Here is a 20,456-nt window from a genome sequence, read left to right on the forward strand (position 1 = left end):
TCCCTCAACCAGCATCACTAAAATGGATCATTATCACATTGCTGTTTGTGGGAGCTTGCTGTGCGCAAATTGGCTGCCGCGTTTTCCACATTACAACAGTGACTACATTCCAAAAACTACTGAATTGGCTGTAAGGCGTCCTGAGGTTGTGAAAGATGCTATATAAATGCCAGTTCTTTCTTGAATTCTTTCCTTCTGTTGATGGATATTATTCTATTGCAGCCTACAAGGTCACTCTAGTTTTCAGACCTGGGTATATCTGCACAGCAGGAGGATCAGTTAGTGAGTGAGGTCCATCTTCTCCCTGGGTCACTGCGCTGGGTGTGGAGATGGTTGGACTGAAACATGAAGCACAATATCAAAGCTGTGTCTGCGATTTGCTCGCCATACTCTTGAGTGCTGCACCATAACCACAAGATATTAGGAACAGGAGTAGGCCATTCGGCTCCTTGAGCCTGCTCCGCCATTCAATAAGATCATGGCTGATCTTCGACCTCAGCTCCACTTTCCTGCACTGTCCCCATATCCCTTGATTCCCTTCGAGTCCAAAAATCTATCGATCTCCGTCTTGAATATACTCAATGATTCAGCATCCACAGCCCTTTGGAGTAGAAAATTCCAAAGGTTCACCACCCTCTGAGTGAAGAAATCTCTCCTCATCTCAGTCCTAAATGGCCGACCCCTTATCCTGAGACTGTGACCCCTGGTTCTGGGCTCTCCAGCCAGTTTGTTATGACGATTACTCAGGACAGTGGCAGCCAGAACGAGCCCCACATGCTCCCGCTGTATAACAAGCTGGACCTTCTCCATCCACAGCGAGCCCCCCCCCCCCTCCCGTGGGCCCCAGTTACACGCACAGGAAAGAATACTTGAGCTTATACAGTGCCATATCACACTGCTGAAAGTGCTTCACACCATAAATGACCTTTTTTGGAGGAGTGATTCATGTTATGAATTCAAACACAGCACTCAGGCGAAACCAGCACGAGATTAAGGACCAGGTGCCCAATTCAAACACTGCTCACTCCCGCTACCCTGCAATCACACACAGCAACAACTTGTATTTATATAGCGCCTTTAACGTAGTGAAACGTCCCAAGGGGCTTCACAGGAGTATTTCTTCTAGAAGAGAAGTGACAGTGAATTAAACACAAATAGAAAAGCAAACTACTGCGGATGCAGGAGTACCATTAGCTAAAAATTTGGCGCACAAGTAGAAATTAGCGCAGGCGACCAAAAGCTTGGTCAAAGAGGTAGGTTTAAGGAGTGTCTTGAAGGAGGAAAGAGAGATAGAGAGGCAGAGATGTTTAGGCAAGGAATGCCAGAGCTTGGGGCCCAGGCAACAGAAGGCACGGCCACCGATGGTTGAGCGATTATAATCAGGGATGCTCAGGAGGGCAGAATTAGAGGAGCACAGACATCTCGGGGGAGGGGGGGTTGAGGGGCTGGAGGAGATTATAGAGATAGGGAGGGGCGAGGCCTTGGAGGGATTTGAAAATAAGGATGAGAATTTTGAAATCGAGGCGTTGCTTAACCGGGAGCCAATGTAGGTCAGCTGATCATTACTACGCCATGCACACCCTATCCAGATGAACCTTTTTCTAAACTCCTGCCATTACCATTTCAATTTGGCCCTTCATCCCTTTTGTCTCTCTAATCTCTCCTACCTTCCACCCTATCACAGACCTTCCCCCTTTTGATCTTTCTTCCCTTCCACCTTTCAGCACTCAAGAATGTGTTCTTTTCGAACATTCAGCAGTTCTGACCAAGCATCGTCAACCCAAAACGTTAACTCTGTTTCTCTCTCCACAGATACTGCCTAACCTGCTGAGATTTCCAGCATTTTGGTTTTCATTTCCGATTCCAGCATCCGCAGTATTTTGCTTTTCAATTCGTGTTTAATTCAGTGCCATTTCTCTTCTCGGAGTGCTCACCTTGAAAAAGTTCCGTTTGTCTCTTTTACCTTGTTCATCTGCTTTGCTTTCTGGATACTATGAGGCTGCAGAGCGACTTGGATAGGTTAGGTGAGTGGGCAAATGCATGGCAGATGAAGTATAATGTGGATAAATGTGAGGTTATCCACTTTGGTGGTAAAAACAGAGAGACAGACTATTATCTGAATGGTGACAGATTAGGAAAAGAGGAGGTGCAACGAGACCCAGGTGTCATGGTACATCAGTCATTGAAGATTGGCATGCAGGTACAGTAGGCGGTTAAGAAAGCAAATGGCATGTTGGCCTTCATAGCGAGGGAATTTGAGTACAGGGGCAAGGAGGTGTTGCTACAGTTGTACAGGGCCTTGGTGAGGCCACACCTGGAGTATTGTGTACAGTTTTGGTCGCCTAACCTGAGGAAGGACATTCTTGCTATTGAGGGAGTGCAGCGAAGGTTCACCAGACTGATTCCCGGGATGGCGGGACTGACCTATCAAGAAAGACTGGATCAACTGGGCTTGTATTCACTGGAGTTCAGAAGAATGAGAGGGGACCTCATAGAAACGTTTAAAATTCTGACGGGGTTAGACAGGTTAGATGCATGAAGAATGTTCCCAATGTTGGGGAAGTCCAGAACCAAGGGACACAGTCTAAGGAGAAGGGGTAAGCCATTTAGGACCGAGATGAGGAGGAATTTCTTCACCCAGAGAGTAGTGAACCTGTGGAATTCTCTACCACAGAGAGTTGTTGAGGCCAATTCACTAAATATATTCAAAAAGGAGTTAGATGAAGTCCTTACTACTAGGGGGATCAAGGGGTATGGTGAGAAAGCAGGAATGGGGTATTGAAGTTGCATGTTCAGCCATGAACTCATTGAATGGCGGTGCAGGCTAGAAGGGCCGAATGGCCTACTCCTGCACCTATTTTCTATGTTTCTATGTTTCGCTTTTTGTGATTGATTCAGTATCTGCCAAGACTCGCTTTCACAGCCACATCTCTTTCCTCAGTAACTGTCTCCGCCTCAGACTTAATCCACGTGGATTTCGACTGAAATTCCACCTTTCATGTTTTAGATCCACCCAGGATTATAGATATCTCCGAGATATTCAGCGTTCCTCCAATCACTGCTCTCGCTGCCTCCTAGGATCTACACTCAATACTACGTGCCACCATGTGCACACTCTCGACCTCTCTCTCCAGCAGCACCGACTCACTCTGTCTCTAAGCAGTCCTGGTCCGCAGTTCCATCTCATCCTTCACCTCATCCGGCACTTTAACCAAAAACTTTTTTCCTTCCCTTCAGGTGTCAAGGTTCGTAAACTTCAACAACTCTTGGACACCAACGACCCTCCGGAACCTTCTTCCCCTACACTTCCCTCTGATCCCATCCCTTCTTCCAATCTCGCCCCCTGCCGTGTTTTCACTATCCTCTCTGACCCCGAGCGATCAGTCCTCAGCAAAGGCCTGTGCTGATTTGTCCCCTTACGCCCCCACCTCAATGGATTTCGAGCTCAGCATGATGCGGAGCTCTTTTTCCGCCGCCTTCGCCTCCGTGCCCACTTCTTCGGCCAGGAGTCTTCCCTCGCACAGCTGATCCTTTCTCACGCTTTCAGAATTCTCGCTCTACCTGGACCTCGCCCTCTGGCCTCTTACCCTCTTTTCATTGCGAACTGCCGAAGGGACATCGGCTGTCTCAGCTTCTCTGCTCCCCTCAGTCACTCCAACTCACCTCCCTCTGAAGTTGCAGCACTCCGCTCACTTAGGTCCAACCCCAACCTCGTCATTAAACCCGCTGACAGGATGGCGCTGTTGTTGTTTGGCGAACCGACCTCTACCTTGCAGAGGCTGATTGCCAACTCTCTGACACCTCCTCCTACCTCCCCCTGGACCATGACCCCACCACTGAACATCAAGGCATCATTTCCCAGACCGTCACTGACCTCACCTCCTCTGGAGATCTTCCCTCCACAGCCGCCAACCTCATAGTTCCCCAACCCCGCACAGCCCGCATCTACCTCCTTCCCAAGATCCACAAACAGGACCCATCGTTTCAGCCTGTTCTTGCCCCACAGAACTTACTTCTTCCTATCGCGACACTATTTTTTCTCCCCTTGTCCACTCTCTTCCCACCTACATCTGCGACTCCTCCGATGCCCTCCGTCACATTACCAGTTTCAAGTTTCCCGGCCCCAACGCTCTCCTTTTCACCACGGACGTCCAATCCCTCTACACTTCCATCCCCCACCAGGATGGCCTGAGGGCGCTCCGCTTCTTCCTCGAGCAGAGGTCCAATCCACCACCACCCTCCTCCCCCTGGCTGAACTTGTTTTCACATTGAACAACTTCTCCTTTAACTCCACTCACTTCCTCCAAGTTAAAGGTATTGCTATGGGAACCTGCATTGTCCTAGCTATGCCTGCCTTTTTGTGGGATATGTGGAACATTCTTTGTTCCAGTCCTACTCATGTCCCCTCACCTCTTTTTCCAGTACATTGATGGCTGTATCGGTGCCGTTTCCTGCTCTCGACCTGAACTTGAAAAGGTCATTCACTTTGCATCCAATTTCCACCCTTCCCTCACCTTCACATGGTCCATCTCCTCGACTTCTCCATCTCCATTTCTGGGGATAGGCTTTCGACCAGTATCCACTATAAGCTCAGTGACTTCCACAGCTACCTGGACTACACTTCCTCCCACCCTGCATCCTGCAAGGACTCCATTCCATTCTCCCAGTTTCTCCGTCTCCGTCGCATCTGCTCTGATGACGCCACCTTTCACACTTGTGCCTCTGACATGTCTTCCTTTTTCCCCTCCGCCGTGGTTAACATGGCTCTCGACCGTGTCCGTTCTATTTCCCGCATCTCTACTCTCACCCCTTCCCCTCCCTCTCAGATCCATGACAGGGTTCCCCTTGTCCTCACCTTTCACCCCACCACATTCAGTGGGTCATTCTCCGCCATCTCCAGCGTGATCCCACCACCAATCACATCCTCCCCTCCCCTTTCAGCATTCCGAAGGGACCGCTCCCTCTGCGACACTCTGGTCCATTCCGCAGTCACCCCCAGCAGCCCCTCCCCTTCTCACGGCACCTCCCCGTGCAAGCGCAGGAGATGCGACACCTGTCCTTTTATCTCCTCCCTTCCCACCGTCCAGGGCCCCAAACACTCCTTCCAGGTGAAACAACGATTTACTTGTACTTCTTTCAATTTAGTATACTGTATTCACTGCTCACGATGTGGTCTCCTCTACATTGGGGAGACCAAGTGCCGATTGGGTGATTGCTTTGCTGAACACCTCCATTCAGTTCGTAAGTGTGACCCTGAGCTTCCGGTCGCCTGTCACTTTAATTCTCCGCTCCCACTTTGATCTCTCCGTCCTCGGACTCTTACACTGTTCCAATGAAGCTCAACGCAAGCTTGAGGAACAGCACCTCATCTTTCGTTTAGGCACTTTACAGCCTTCTGGACACAAAATTGATCAACAATTTCAGAGCGTAATCTCTGACCATCTTTGGCTCCCTTTACCCACCTCCCATCTTATGTTTTTTACTCTTCTTTCTTCTCTCTCTCCTTTTTCGCTTTGTCTATAATGGCAGCTGGTCATTTCTCCATCATTCACACCCTATCCAGATGAACCTTTTTCTGACTTTTGCCATTACCATTTCAATTCGGCCCATCATCCTTTTTGTCTCTCTAATCTCTCCTGCCTTCCACCCTATCACAGACCTTCCCCTTTTGTTCTTTCCTCCCCTCCCCCTTTCAGTGCTTAAGAATGTGCTCTTTTTGAACATTCAGCAGCTCTGACGAAGGGTCGTCGACCCGAAACGTTAACTCTGTTTCTCTCTCCACAGATGCTGCCTGACCCGCTGAGTATTTCCAGCATTCTCGGTTTTTATTTCAGATTCCAGCATCCGCAGTATTTTGCTTTTGTGTTGAGATGGGCAAGCGGGACTTGGTGCGAGTTAGGACATGGGCAGCCGAGTTTTGGATCACTTCTAATTTGCACACGCAACAAATGTCAGTATCTGAAGAGAGAGAGTTGGGTTAATGCTTCAAGTGGAGAACCCTCACCAAGTGTTAATGGCCTGTTCACGTTTCACACTCTACCTGACCTGCTGTGTATTTCCAAAATGTTCTCTTTTTATTTCAGATGTCTAGCGCCAGCAATTTCTTTTTTGTAGCTTCTGATATCCTGAAGCCCAGATAGTAACAGCGTTCATTACAAGGCTCACTACATAAAGCCCTTCCCTGTCCTTACAGCCCCTGAATGTAAGGCTCAGATACATAAACAGTGCTGGTTTTAATTCTGATATTCTAGATGAACGGTCATAGAATTTGCTTCATTGAAGCAGGCCATTCAGCCCAATTGTGCTTTGCCTGTGTGCTTATGCTCCACACCCTACTCCATCTCACCCCATCAACAAAACCTTCCATTCCTTTCTCCCTCGTGTGTTTATCCAGCTTCCCCTTAAATGCATCTCTGCTATTCGCCTCAACTATTCCTTGTGGTAGCAAGTTCCACATTCTAATTGGCTGCCGTGTTTCCTACATTACAACAGTGACTACACTTCAAAAGTACTTCATTGGCTGTAAAGCGCTTTGGGACTTCCTGAAGTCGTGAAAGGTGCTATATAAATGCAAGTCTTTCTTTTCTTTCCCCTTAAATGCATCGATACTATTCACCTCAACCACGTCCTGTGGCAGCGAGCTCCACATTCTCACCACTCTCTGGGTAAAGAAGTTTCTCCTGAATTCCTTATTGGTGACTTGTTTTGGACTCCCCACAAGTGGAAACATTTTCTCTAGATCTACCTGATCAAACCCCTTCATAATTTTAAAGATCACCTCTAGCCTTCTCTTTTGTTGTGAAATGAACCCCAGCCTTTTTAATCCTTCCTGATAGAAACATAGAAAATAGGTGCAGGAGTACGCCATTCGGACCTTCGAGCCTGCACCGCCATTCAATAAGATCATGGCTGATCATTCCTTCAATAGCCCTTGATCCCCTTAACCGTAAGGGCCATATCTAACTCCCTCTTGAATATATCCAATGAACTGGCATCAACAACTCTCTGCGGCAGGGAATTCCACAGGTCAACAACTCTGAGTGAAGACGTTTCTCCTCATCTCAGTCCTAAATGGCTTACCCTTTATCCTAAGACTATGTCCCCTGGTTCTGGACTTCCCCAACATCGAGAACATTCTTCCCGCATCTAACCTGTCCAGTCTCGTCAGAATCTTATATGTTTCTATGTGTTCCCCTCTCATCCTTCTAAACGCTAGTGAATAAAGGCCCAGTTGATCCAGTCTCTCCTCAGATGACAGCCCAGCCATCCCTGGAATCAGTCTGGTGAGCCTTCACTGCACTCCCTCAATAGCAAGAACGTCCTTCCTCAGGCTAGGAGACCAAAACTGAACATAATATTCCAGATGAGGCCTCACTAAGGCCCTGTACAACTGTAGTAAGACCTCCCTGCTCCTATATTCAAATCCCCTAGCTATGAAGGCCAACATACCATTTGCCTTCTTTACCGCCTGCTGTACCTGCGTGTCCACTTTCAGTGACTGATGAACCATGACACCCAGGTCTCGTTGCACCTCCCCTTTTTCCAGTCTGCCGCCATTCAGATAATATTCTGCCTTCGTGTTTTTGCCCCCAAAATGGATAACCTCACATTTATCCATATTATATTGCATCTACCATGTATTTGCCCACTCACCTAATCTGTCCAAGTCACCCTGCAGCCTCTTAGCATCCTCCTCACACCGCCACCCAGTTTAGTGTCATCCGCAAACGTGGAGATATTACACTCTATTCCTTCATCCAAATCGTTAATGTATATTGTAAAGAGCTGGGGTCCCGGCACTGAGCCCTGCGGCACCCCACTAGTAACTGCCTGCCATTCTGAAAAGGACCCGTTTATCCCGACTCTCTGCTTCCTGTCTGCCAACCAGTTCTCTACCACATCAGTACATTATGCCCAATACCATGCGCTTTGATTTTGTACACCAATCTCTTGCGTGGGACCTTGTCAAAAGCCTTTTGAAAGTCCAAATACACCACATCCACTGGTTCTCCCTTGTCCACTCTGCTAGTTACATCCTCAAAAAATTCCAGAAGATTCCATGACTTCCCTTTCATAAATCCATGCTGACACGGTCCGATCCTGTCACTGCTTTCCAAATGGGCTGCTATTTCATCCTTAATGATTGATTCCAACATTTTCCCCACTACTGATGTCAGGCTAACTGGTCTATAATTACCCGCTTTCTCTCTCCCTCCTTTTTTGAAAAGTGGCGTCACATTCGCTACCCTCCAGTCCATAGGAACTGATCCAGAATCGATAGATTGTTGGAAAATGATCACCAATGCATTCACTATTTCTAGGGCCGCTTCCTTAAGTATTCTGGGATGCAGACTATCAGGACCCGGGGATTTATCGGCCTTTAATCCCATCAATTTCCCTAACACAATTTCCCGCCTAATAAGGATATCTTTCAGTTCCTCATTCTCTCAGTTACAACTGATAGTTACAACCTCTCAGTTCTGGTGTCATCCTTGTAAATCCCTTTTGTACCTCCGCCAGTGCCTTAATATCCTTTTTATTGTATGGAGACCAGAAATGTGCACAACACTCCAAGTGTGGTCTAACCAAGATTCTCTATAAGTTTAACATAACTTCTCCACTTTTTAATTAGGCTGGGAGAAAAGTAAGTCACATCACCTTGGTTCGAGAGAGGAGTTCCGGATCTCAGCTGCACACTTTCCACCAACTCCTTCACCAATGAAGTTCGTGTTCAGGGGCTTCTACACCCAGAAAAATGCCTCCTTACAACCCTCCCCTTTCGGATACTCTGTGCAACCCCTCCGCTCCACCAAATCCCAACCCCAACCCTTCATTACTCCTCCATCTTCCTAATCTCCTGTCACCATCCCAGGCTTTGAATCCCGCGAATAAACCCCGTTTCCATCCCCGATTCCCATCGCTCCTCCATCGGCGGCTGCGCCTTCAGCTGCCCAGGCCCTAATCTCTGGAATTCCTTCTCCATCTCTCTTTCCTCCCTTAAGCCGCTCCTTAAAACCCATCTCTTTGACCAAGCTTCTGGTCGCCGGTCCTAATATCTCATGATGTGACTCGGTGTCAAACCGCGTTTGATAAATGCTCCTGTGTAGCGCCTTGGGATGTTTTATTATATAAATGCAAGAAAAATGCCAGTGAATGTGGGCACCTCAGTTACGTCCAACCAGCATCTGTCTTGTGCTTGCAACTCTGGAGGTGGCAAATCTCCAAAACCAGCCAGGGGTCGGGCTGTTCCCGGCGAAGGTACTCGGTCATCGTGGCTTCCCCCACCGCAGTTTAGTCATCATCATAGGCAGTCCCTCGAAGTGAGGATGACTTGCTTCCACGCCAAAAAAGGATGAGTTTACAGGTATTTCAATGAAGGACCTAATATTCCAGATCCCGAACTACATCGTGTAGGGTGGAAGATGCCTGTGCGTGGATTTTTTTTAACATGTGGTGGCCGTTGTACACCAGCCACCACACGGGCTTGACAGAGCTAGGTCTTGGTCCAGTAGCAAGGGTTAACCAAGACGACTGGAGACCAGCTCTGCTGCACGGACCTAGTACGCGCACATATCGCAGTGTGGGCTGGCCCGTGCTGCCCCTGGGCCCACGCCTCTTCTGGGCCCCGAACTTGCGTCTCTCCTGGTGTTCAGTTTAGTGCAACACTGGCAGAGGCCTGGAAATATGTCTAATTTTCAGCCGGGAATGATGTGGGGCCCAGAGCCTGTGGGGAGAGGAAGGGAGGAAGGGAGGGGTGAGGGGGTCAGAGTGCGAGGAGGAAAAAAAAAATGGGCGGAAAATCAATTTAAATGAGCAACAGAAGAATAATGAAATACGAATATTGATATAGGTGTTGAATTTTTACAATGGCTTATATTAATACAACCCAAATTCATGCAAGGCATATGTGCAGTGGTGTTGAGCTGATAGATACTAGGGCTCCTATAGAAATGCTCAAAGTCTGGGAGCAGTTAACTGAATATGCTACTGAATTTATTATATTAAAATGGAATAACACGAGGTAAAACTCGAGGTGCATTCTCAGCAAATTCTTTGTCCTTAAATGTTTTTCAGGGAACGCTTTCTTCCTAACCCCTCCACTGCATACTGTTCTGTCAAATCCTTTCCCGGCACAGAAAAGGAGAGAGAGGGAGAGGGTGTGAGGCGGGGGGAGGGGGGCGCACTGAAAACAAACTCTGCCTTTCCAAGGAAAACAACATTTTTATTCTCAGCTTCGGTGCCGGGAGCCCTTCCAGATGGATAAATCACTTTCAGTCCTGCAGTCAAGGGTCTGTTCCAAACTGCACCTCCCTCCCTTGCACTCTCTCCCTTAAACATACAAATCTGAAGGGTTTCATGTGACCGTGCAGCGCGGGTGGGATCGCAGATAGCCTTTCAGGCAGCGGGTTTTCTTTGGCTGAAGCCATTACTAAACATTATTGAGAGAAAAAAAGGAACGAGTTTAGTCCACAGTGCCCTCAAAAGTTCAGAGAGAAAGTCTTGCAGCAGTACAGGACTGGAGCGAGAGAATCCCCGAATAGCACGGGTCAATAATCAGATCGGAAGTAAAAGCAGTGAACGTGGAAGTGCCTGGAGAGGGACAGACTGGTTCACTGTCAGTTCCTGATGGAGAGGGACAGACTAGTTCTTCAGCTCCTGATGGAGAGGGACAGACTAGTTCTTCAGCTCCTGATGGAGAGGGACAGACTAGTTCTTCAGCTCCTGATGGAGAGGGACAGACTAGTTCTTCAGCTCCTGATGAAGGGACCCATCTGAAATGTTGCCCCATTTTTTTCTTGCACTCTATGACTCTTCTTCTTGGGCAGTCCCTGGGAGTCGAGGATGACTTGCTTCCACACTAAAACGAGTTCTAAGATGAGACCAATGCGGGACCTACAGTCTCTGTTGCAGGTGGGGCAGACAGTGGTTGGAGGGACGGGTGGGTGGGGTGCTTGGGTTGCCGTGTGCTCCTTCCGCTGTTTGCGCTTGGCTTCCGTGTGCTCCCGGCCAAGAGACTCGAGGTGTTCGGCGTCTTCCTGGATGCTTCTCCTCCACTTTGAGCAGTCGTGGGCCAGGGACTCCCAGGTGTCGCTGAGGAATGTTACTTTTTTTCAAGGAGGCTTTGAGGGTGTCCTTGAAGCATTTTTGCAATAGCAGGGATACAGGTTGGGCCTCCTGGCTCCGCTGGAGTCAGGCTGATCTCGGTGGGAGGCAGCGATTGCGATGCTACGACTAGACCCTGCACACTTGGGATTTGACAGTATCCCCAATTTGGCCCACGGTCCCAGTGACTTCAGATAGGGGATGGTGGGTGGGGGCATGTGTGTCGGGACAACGAGATATGGTTCGACCAGAGGGCATAGATTTAAAGCAATTGGTATGAGGTTTAGAGGGGAGTTGAGGGTAAATTTCTTCACCTAGAGGATAGTGGGGATCTGGAACTCACTGCCTGAAAGGGTGGTAGAGGCAGAAACCCTCACTACATTTAAAAAGTACTTGAATGTGCACTTGAAGTGCCGTAACCTGCAGGGCTACGGACCAAGAGCTGGAAAGTGAGATTAGGCTGGGTAGCTCTTTGTCGGCCGGCGTGGACACGATGGGCCGAATGGCCTCCTTCTGTGCTGTAAATTTCTATGATTCTATTCGATGATTGTGGTGCGCTTCATCGAATAGGCTACAGTAGCACAGTGGTTGTATTACTGGATGAGTAATCCGGAGGCCTGGACGAATGATCCAGAGACACGAGTTCAAATCCCACCACGGCAGCTGGAGAATTTAAATTCAGTTAATTAAATAAATCCGGAATTTGAAGACAAAAAACTAGTATTAATAATAGTGACCGTGGAACTATCAGATTGTAATAAAACCCCATCTGGTTCACCAATGTCCCATAGGGAAGGAAATCTGCTGTCCTTACCTGGTCTGGCCTATATGTGACTCCAGGCCCAAAACAATGTGGTTGACTCTTAACTGCCCTCTGAAATATTTCAGTGGGAGTGAAGAACAGCAGCTGAAATGCCTCAGCAACACGCAAACTTCATGAATGGCCTTGAATTGGTGAAGGGAAAGTGACCCGAGGGTGACTGGGCATTCAACCTGTCCAATCAGTGCAGAGCAGCATTCAACAAAGCACATAGAAAGCTGAACTATATAGTCAAAACAGAAGAGTTCGTGTCTGAGGAAGTCACGCTTAAATTGGATAGAGTTCTGGTCAGGCCACATCTTGCGCACTGCGTCCAGTCCTGGTCACTGAGCTATAAGGGAGAGAGTCACGCCCTGGAGGCAATGCAGAGAAGAGGCTTGAGCCTGATAAGAACATAGGGACCGGAGGAGGCCATTCAGCTCCTCGTGCCTGTTCCATCGTTCTATTAATTCATGGCCGATCGGCATCTTACCTCCATCTACCCGTCTTGGTGCCGTAGCCATTAATATCATTGCCCAACAAAACTCTCTGATTGTTACGAGTAAAGATTGGAGTGACTTGGGCTTGAAGGACTGCAGCGGTTCAAGAAGGCGGCTCACCACCACCTTCTCAAGGGCAATTAGGGATGGGCAATAAATGCCGGCCTTGCCGGCAAAAACAGGAAGGCAGAATATTATCTGAATGTTGACAGATTAGGAAAAGGGGAGGTGCAACGAGACCTGGGTGTCATGGTACATCAGTCATTGTAAGTTGGCATTCAGGCGCAGCAGGCGGTGAAGAAGGCAAATGGCATGTTGGCCTTCATAGCGAGAGGAATTGAGTATAGGAGCAGGGAGGTCTTACTGCAGTTGTACAGGGCCTTGGTGAGGCCACATCTTGAATATTGTGTACAGTTTTGATCTGCTAATCTGAGGAAGGACATTCTATTGAGGGAGTGCCGCAAAGGTTCACCAGACAGATTCCCGGGATGTGAGGACTGACATATGAAGAAAGACTGGATCGACAAGGCTTACATTCACTGGAGTTTAGAAGAATGAGAGGGGATCTCATAGAAACATAAAAAATTCTGACGGGACTGGACAGGTTAGATGCAGGAAGAATGTTCCCGATGTTGGGGAGGTCCAGAACCAGGGGTCACAGTCTAAGGATAAGGAGTAAGCCATTTAGGACCAAGATGAGGAGAAACTTCTTCACTCAGAGAATTGTGAACCTGTGGAATTCTCTACCACAGAAAGTTGTTGAGGCCAGTTCATTAGATATATTCAAAAGGGAGTTAGATGTGGCCCTTACGGCTAAAGGGATCAAGGAGTATGGAGAGAAAGCAGGAATGGGGTACTGAAGTTGCATGATCAGCCATGATCTTATTGAATGGTGGTGCAGGCTCGAAGGGCCGAATGGCCTGCTCCTGCACCTATTTTCTATGTTTCTATGCTTGCCAGTGACATCGACATCCGATTTTTGAATTTTAAACAAACGTCTACCACTCACTATCCAGACTCACTCATGAAGCATGTCCATTTGGGAGGAGGTATCAGAGTGTGGGCTACAGCCATGGACACCCAGGTCGCCCAGCAAGACTCCGTTCTGGTGAAAGGTCACCAACTTGAAACGTTAACTCTGTTTCTCTCTCCTCAGTTGCTGCCTGACCTGCTGAGTGTATCCAGCATTTTCTGTTTCTAGTTCAGATTGCTAGCATCCGCAGTATTTTGCTTTTTGTAAGACTCAGTGCTTGTTTTCCAATCAGACACTGACCGGCCCGATGTAAATTGGCAGCATTTTCCAACACAAATCACCAACGATTTCACGCACTCGACTCATTCCCCTTCATGACGCAGAATTTCTGATCCCAACGAAGAGTCTATGTATGTTTTTCTGAAGCAAGTTGATTCAGTAAAAAAAAAACATCACGAGTCCAGAATCCAGCTCACTTCGTGGCCTGGGGAGGGGTGTGGCGCAAGGCAGAGTTCTCTGTGCTTGGCGAATGTGAGGAGAATTGTACTGGGATATGAGAGCAAGTCAGCAGGACCCCACCCTCACTCTGGATTTCGGGAACTCCCTTCCTCATGGGACAAGCAAAATCTCGTGAAATGCTCCACTCCGCTGAAGACTTTGCTCTCATATTTTCCGGGATTTGAATCCAATCTCACGCCCCACCTTCTGCACGTTTTTTGCAATCCCACAAGGCCGTGACATTGTGTGGAAGTGCAAGGTCTGTACATTTGTACAATTTTACCTCTTCATGTCCTGGACTCTGGGTGACAGTGTCAGCTGTGACTCAGTGGGCAGCACTCTCGCCTCTGGGTCAGACGGTTGTGGGATTAAAGTCCCACTCCAGGAACTTGAGTACACAAAAAAAATCTAGGCTGACATTCCCAGTGCAGCGCTGAGGGAGCGCTGCACTGTCGGAGGTGCCGTCTGTCAGATGAGACGTTAAACCGAGGCCCTGTCTGCTCTCAGGTGGATGTAAAAGATCCCACGGCACTATTTTGAAGAGTTATACCCAATGTCCTGGCAATTATTTTTCCCTCAATCAACATAACAAAAACAGATTATCTGCTCATTATCACATTGCTGTTTGTGGGAGCTTGCTGTGCGCAAGTTGGCTGCCGCGTTTCCCACATTACAACAGTGACTACACTCCAAAAGTACTTCACTGGCTGTAAAGCGCTTTGAGACGTCCAGTGGTCGTGAAAGGCGCTATTTAAATGCATGTCTTTCTTTCAGTGCTGACAGTGACCGTTTCATCTCCACAGTTCTCATTACCTCACCCGAATGCCCCCAAAGCAGAACATTATGTCATTCACTTCAGAGTAGGAGGCTCACAGGAGGAGACCATTCAGCCTCTCGGGTCTGTTCTGCCATCCAATGAGATTGTGGCTGAGGAATAATTAGTGGTAATTAAAGCGGATTAGAAAGCATTTCCCAACTAAACCATTTGCATGTTCAGATTGGGTTGCTGGTTCCTGGATCAGATTAAATGCCGATTCCTGGATCAGATGAGATGCCATTTCCCAGCTCTAGACTGCCAGCAGCGGACAAGTTAAAACAAGTTCAAGCCGGCGCAGAGTGACTCGACGGCTTCCAACGCCAAGTACAAATGCTTGATGGAGATAAAGCAATCATTTAAAATATTTGCTGCAGTATTTTCCTTTTGTGCAGCTGAAACGGACATTGAGAAGTTGGGACACGGCGTCTTCGGAAGTATGCCAACATTTGGAATGGGGTCTGCCGCGCAGAGGCATGTTTGAAACTCTCTGAGTTCGAGGTCGATTAAGTGACAAATTCCTAGCCTGACCAGTTATCTGCCGCCCCAATCCTGCCCATCTTCTACAAACAGTGCCAAGGAGAGGAAATGTTTGTTTTTGAGCAGATCTGAGCAATGGGAAGTCACTTGTCTGCATTGCAGGGTCAGTGCTATATCTAACAGGCAAACACTTGACTTCCCCCAGCTCGTCGCCGCTCCCAGGGCGAGCTGTCAGAAACACACGCTCACAATTAATCAGATAACACAGTCACCTACTTCCCAGTTGCATCCTCCTGATGGTCACAGGGGCTTTCGCGGTCACCCCCAGAGGTCGCGACAGGCCCCAAGCAGCGGAGCCAGGTTCTACTGGAGCTACAAGGCCTCCCAGGTGTCAGCTTGGAGTCTAACCCAGGCAGCCATCAAATATAAATAGCCCAGCCTCTCGTCAGACCATGTCACAACAGCCACAGAAACATATTTTCCACTCTGTCTATTTCAGGCCACACAGGCACCCTTACTCGGTTCTCTCGGTGAAGGCCACGTTTTGCTCACTCGTCAACCCTCCCTCTTTTTGCCAACCCCTCAATTTCTTACCCATTTAAAACTAAGGTGTCACCTGTGGCTCAATGGGCAGCACACTTGCCTCGGAGTCAGAAGGTTGTGGGTTCAAGTCCCGTTGCACGAGACATAAATCTAGGCTGACGCTCCCAGTGCTGAGGGAGCATTGCAGTGTTGGAGGTGCCGTCTTTCGGATGAGACGTTAAACCGAAACCCCGTCTGCTCTCTCAGGTGAGCGTAAAAGATCCCATGGCACCACTCGAAGAGAAGGGGCATTATCTCAGCAATAGCAATCCTAGGTAAAATGAGTCTGGGCAGCCACAGCCCAGCTCCGAATAGGTGTGGGCCCACAGCATCCTATTGGGGCACAGCATGGGGGTCGAGCAAATGATAGGGCAATGCACAGGGTCATGGGGAACTGACCAATAGAGAGGGCAATGCAGAGGGTCATGGGGAGCTGACCAATGTAGGGACAGACAGGGTCATGGGGAACTGACCAATGGAGGGGGCAATGCATAGGGTCATGGGGAACTGACCAATGAGGAACACACAGGGCCATGGGGAACTGACCAATGGAGGGACACACAGGGTCATGGGGAACTGACCAATGGGGGAACACACAGGGCCATGGGGAACTGATCAATGGAGGGACACACAGGGCCATGGGGAACTGACCAATGGAGGAACACACAAGGCCATGGGGAACTGACCAATGGAGGGACACACAGGGTCATGGGGAACTGACCAATGGGGGAACACACAGGGCCATGGGGAACTGACCAATGGAGGGACACACAGGGTCATGGGGAACTGACCAATGGGGGAACACACAGGGCCATGGGGAACTGACCAATGGAGGGACACACAGGGCCATGGGGAACTGACCAATGGAGGAACACACAGGGCCATGGGGAATTGATCAATGGGGGGGACACACAGGCCCATGGGGAACTGACCAATGGAGAGGGCAATGCACAGGAGCTGGCTGGAACGGAGCTGCTTTATCCTGGTACACTAATTTTCCGGTTACCAAGCCAAAACACAATTAAGTTTCCCATGAGCTGGTGTCACCGTTGGTGCCAACTGGACCAAACCCTACAAGCCCAGCTTTCCCTGAATAAATTTGGTCAGTGAGTGCTCTTTCGTGTTACATGAATCACAATGTTGCCAGATTATTGTCTGTTACCATAAAAGGCAATCTTGTTGGGATTTGTTGTTTTGCAAGACAGAATTTCTTGTCGCCAGGTGCAGCAAAGTGGACACTGTCTTTGCACCACGGAACCCAAGTCAAATCCAGGCCAGACCGAGTGAGAGTCTCCTGTCGCTGCTGGCTGCAAGAGTCCTAAGCGGAGCGCCTTTGGCCAGCCTCGAGCCAGTTTCCAGCACAAAACTGCCCTAATTTGGCACTCTGTTGGCATCAGACTGCTATGACCAGACCACACCCCATAGCTCAGAGGCTTATAATGAGAGAGGGCTGCAACACAGAGAGTGCTACAGCTGAGAGCTGTATAATGAGGATGGGCTATGTCTGACAGGGTGTTAGAAAGGAAAGTCTTGTAATGATGATGTAATGCAACAGAACATCTGTCAGTCCTTTCTCTGTTCAGCCTCTCTTTCTCTTCCTTCCCCACCCTGTTCAGTCCCTGTCTCTCTGTTGGATGCAAGCTCTTTCTCCCTCTCTCTCTCTCTCTCTCTCTCTCTCTCTCTCGTTTGCTTCCAAACTCCTGGCAACATTCCGGCTCTGCCTTTCCTCAGCAACGCGAGGTAAATAATCAAAATCAGCCCCAGATGAAAAGCAAATCGAGAATGGAGGCGGCGGGGGGGCGAAGTAATAATTAGAATAATGGCTAACATCTGCCGAGCCCAAAATAACAGCAGCCAGCTCTGGCGCTCGCCTCGGGAGCACAGACAGCTTCAACTGGAGACTGGGAGAGAAAGTCCAGCGGAAATTACTGCAAGACATTAAAGTCTGAGATTGCTGTTCAGGAATCCCAATAAACATTTCGAAACAACTTTCAGTCTATTAAAAAAAAGTTTGGGAAGTTTTTCCGCTGCTTTATGGGACAGTCCGTTTCATTTGCTGATTTGAAAAGAGCGTTGTTAACATGAGATAGGAGTCCAGTCCTCCCCTACAGTCTGTGGCTCCGTGGGTAGCACCCTTGCTTGTGAGTCAGAAGGTTGTGGGTTCAAATCCCACTCCAGAGACTTGAGCACAAAAAAATCTAGGCTGACACTCCCAGTGCAGTGCTGAGGCAGTGCTGCACTGCCGTCTTTTGGATGAGACGTTAAACCGAGGCCCCGTCTGCTCTCTCAAGAGAACGTAAAAAAAATCCCATGGCACTATTTCAAACGAAGAGCAGGGGAGTTATCCCAACACGGGCATATACAGCCCAAAGAATGGGAAGTTGACTGGATTCAATTAGACACACCTCTATCAGAGCCCAGCGGACTGACTGGCAGTGTTGGATTCCAGCATCAGGTAGTATAGTGCAGCCCAGTAGTTGCAGCAGTAATGCATTCGATGGCAGTGCTTGGCGATGCCTGCACTGCTGCCTAGCAGGTCCAGCGTAAAGCTCAAGCGGTAATTATATGCGTCCCATTTCAGTCACTCACTCAATATTCTGCCTTCGGCCTCACGGCAAAAAAGGCAATTTCCCGTCAGTAGTCCGGCTTCTGACTTGAATGGGATCAGCAAGTCACGAGACGAATCATTACCCTAATACCACTACGCGCTCCTGCAGACAGGACAACACTGGGAAGACCGTATTACACTCACGCTAAAATTAACAAGTCGAATTTATTTGCAAGGAATGCGATTACACTGAAGCTAAAGAATGCAGCGAACAACCCAAATAATTGACTTGCTTAAACTGCTGGCGGAAAAAAAAATAACAAGAGTTCAACATTTTGGCAACTCCATCCAGAAGCTATTAATGGAATCACAGATGAACATAACATGGATGTTCGACTCCCAATGCTGTGAAAAAACAGGCAAGTAGGGAAACAGGGAATAGGGAAACCAGCAACATCTACACCAGCCCAAAGCCCAAAGCCAAACTCACACGATCAATGAAACCCTATCCCATTAGACAGATAATCATGCAATTGATCGACAGTTCTCTTTGAGTAGATAGCCTGTGAAGAGGAGAGTGAATTTCACTTGTTTTTGGCTCCCGCCTGGCATTTCAAGTCACTTCCCTGTTCTAAAATGGTCACATTGGCTCATATATACGAGTTTATAAATTTGGATGCATTAACATCTCAGAAACACAAAAGATTTTCAAATACAATTAGTTGTCCCTCTGGAGAACAGTGGGCCCCAAATGTATATTACCGATTGTATTTCTCAAGAACTCTTACGCGTACATCTAACTGAAGTCACCTTCCTCAGTACTATGGTCTGTCTGAGATTTGATGTGCATCAGATACAATACAGAAATGTCACAGTGTGAAACACGACAAGGCTCTTCCCTCATCACAACCCCCACCACAGGCTGGCAGCTCGACTGATGCTGCACTCCATCGCTGTCAGCTGTGGCTTAGTGGGTAGCACTCTCGCCTCTGAGTCAGAAGGTTGTGGATTTAAGTCCCACTCGGGACTTGAGCACATAAATCCATCGGCTGACACTCCCAGTGTAGTAATGAGGGAGCACTGCACTGTCGGAGGTGCCGTCTCTTGGATAAGACGTTAAACCGAGGTCCCGTCTGCCCTCTCAGGTGGACGTGAAAGATCCCATGGCACTATTTTGAAGACGAGCAGGGGAGTTATCCACGGTGTCCTGGCAAATATTTATCCCTCAATCAACATACCAAATCCAAATTATCTCGTCATTTCCACATTGCTTGCGATGTGCAAATTGGCTGCCACGTTTCTTACATTACAAGAGTGATTACACTTCAAAAGTAATTCATTGGCTGTAAAGCGCTTTGGGACATCCTGAGGTTATGGAGGACGTTATAAAAATACAAGTCTTTTTCTTTTTTATGGGTAACTGGCAGTCTGGGGATTCTGTAAGTTGAAATTCCATGCTCAGTAAGATCACTACTGCAGTATTCCCAGCTGAGAGGGCAGTATGGAGGCAGAAGGGCCCATGGAGAGTCATGCAAGGGAAACGTGAATTAGCTTTATCATAGAATCATAGAAATTTACAGCACAGGAGGAGGCCATTCAGCCCCTCGAGCCTGTTCCACCGTTCTATTAGATCAAGGCCAATCGGTATCTTAACTCCATCTACCCGCCTTGGTGCTGTAGCCATTAATATTATTGCCTAACAAAACTCTGATCCATATTGTTATGAGTAAAGATTGGAGAGACTTGGGCCCTTCAACCTTGAAGGACTGCAGCGGTTCAAGATGGCGGCTCACCACCACCTTCTCAAGGGGCAATTAGGGATGGGCAATAAATGCCGGCCCTGGCGATGATGCCCAGATCCCGGACCAAATAAAAAAAAAAAGAGAGGTGATCTTGTAGAGGCTCATAGGATAGTAAATTGTATCCAGAAAATTACTTCAAATTAAATTGTGGGAGTAGGGCAAGATTCCAACAGTTTCAAATGAGTAAAAGGTATATTTAGGACTGGTAGTTTTTCTGCAGAGTGATCAATACATGGAATAGACTTCTGGCAGAGCAGTGGAGGCCAAAGCCCTTGAATCATTTATGGAACAATTGAATGCTGCAATTTGGCCACTTGCGGGTCCATTTGGCTGAAAAATGGCTGTTCTCAGTTATAC

At 48.2% G+C, this 20,456-nt stretch overlaps 1 protein-coding gene across 3 annotated transcripts in view; it reads right to left on the reverse strand.

Annotated features, from left to right (window-relative positions):
- The window catches only part of kank2 (KN motif and ankyrin repeat domains 2), a 150,472-nt gene that overhangs the window by 125,523 nt on the left and 4,493 nt on the right, over window positions 1–20,456 (reverse strand). The window contains exon 1 of one of the 3 annotated variants that reach the window (XM_070867237.1): window positions 15,444–15,459. The exons of the other annotated variants lie outside the window; for them this stretch is intronic. The gene's annotated coding sequence lies outside the window, so the exon portion shown is untranslated. Of the gene's footprint in view, window positions 1–15,443; window positions 15,460–20,456 lie in introns of those variants that run through there. 3 annotated transcript variants of the gene reach the window in all.

Source organism: Pristiophorus japonicus, chromosome 24 (assembly GCF_044704955.1).
Source record: "Pristiophorus japonicus isolate sPriJap1 chromosome 24, sPriJap1.hap1, whole genome shotgun sequence".
In the NCBI taxonomy this organism is placed as follows: domain Eukaryota; kingdom Metazoa; phylum Chordata; class Chondrichthyes; family Pristiophoridae; genus Pristiophorus; species Pristiophorus japonicus.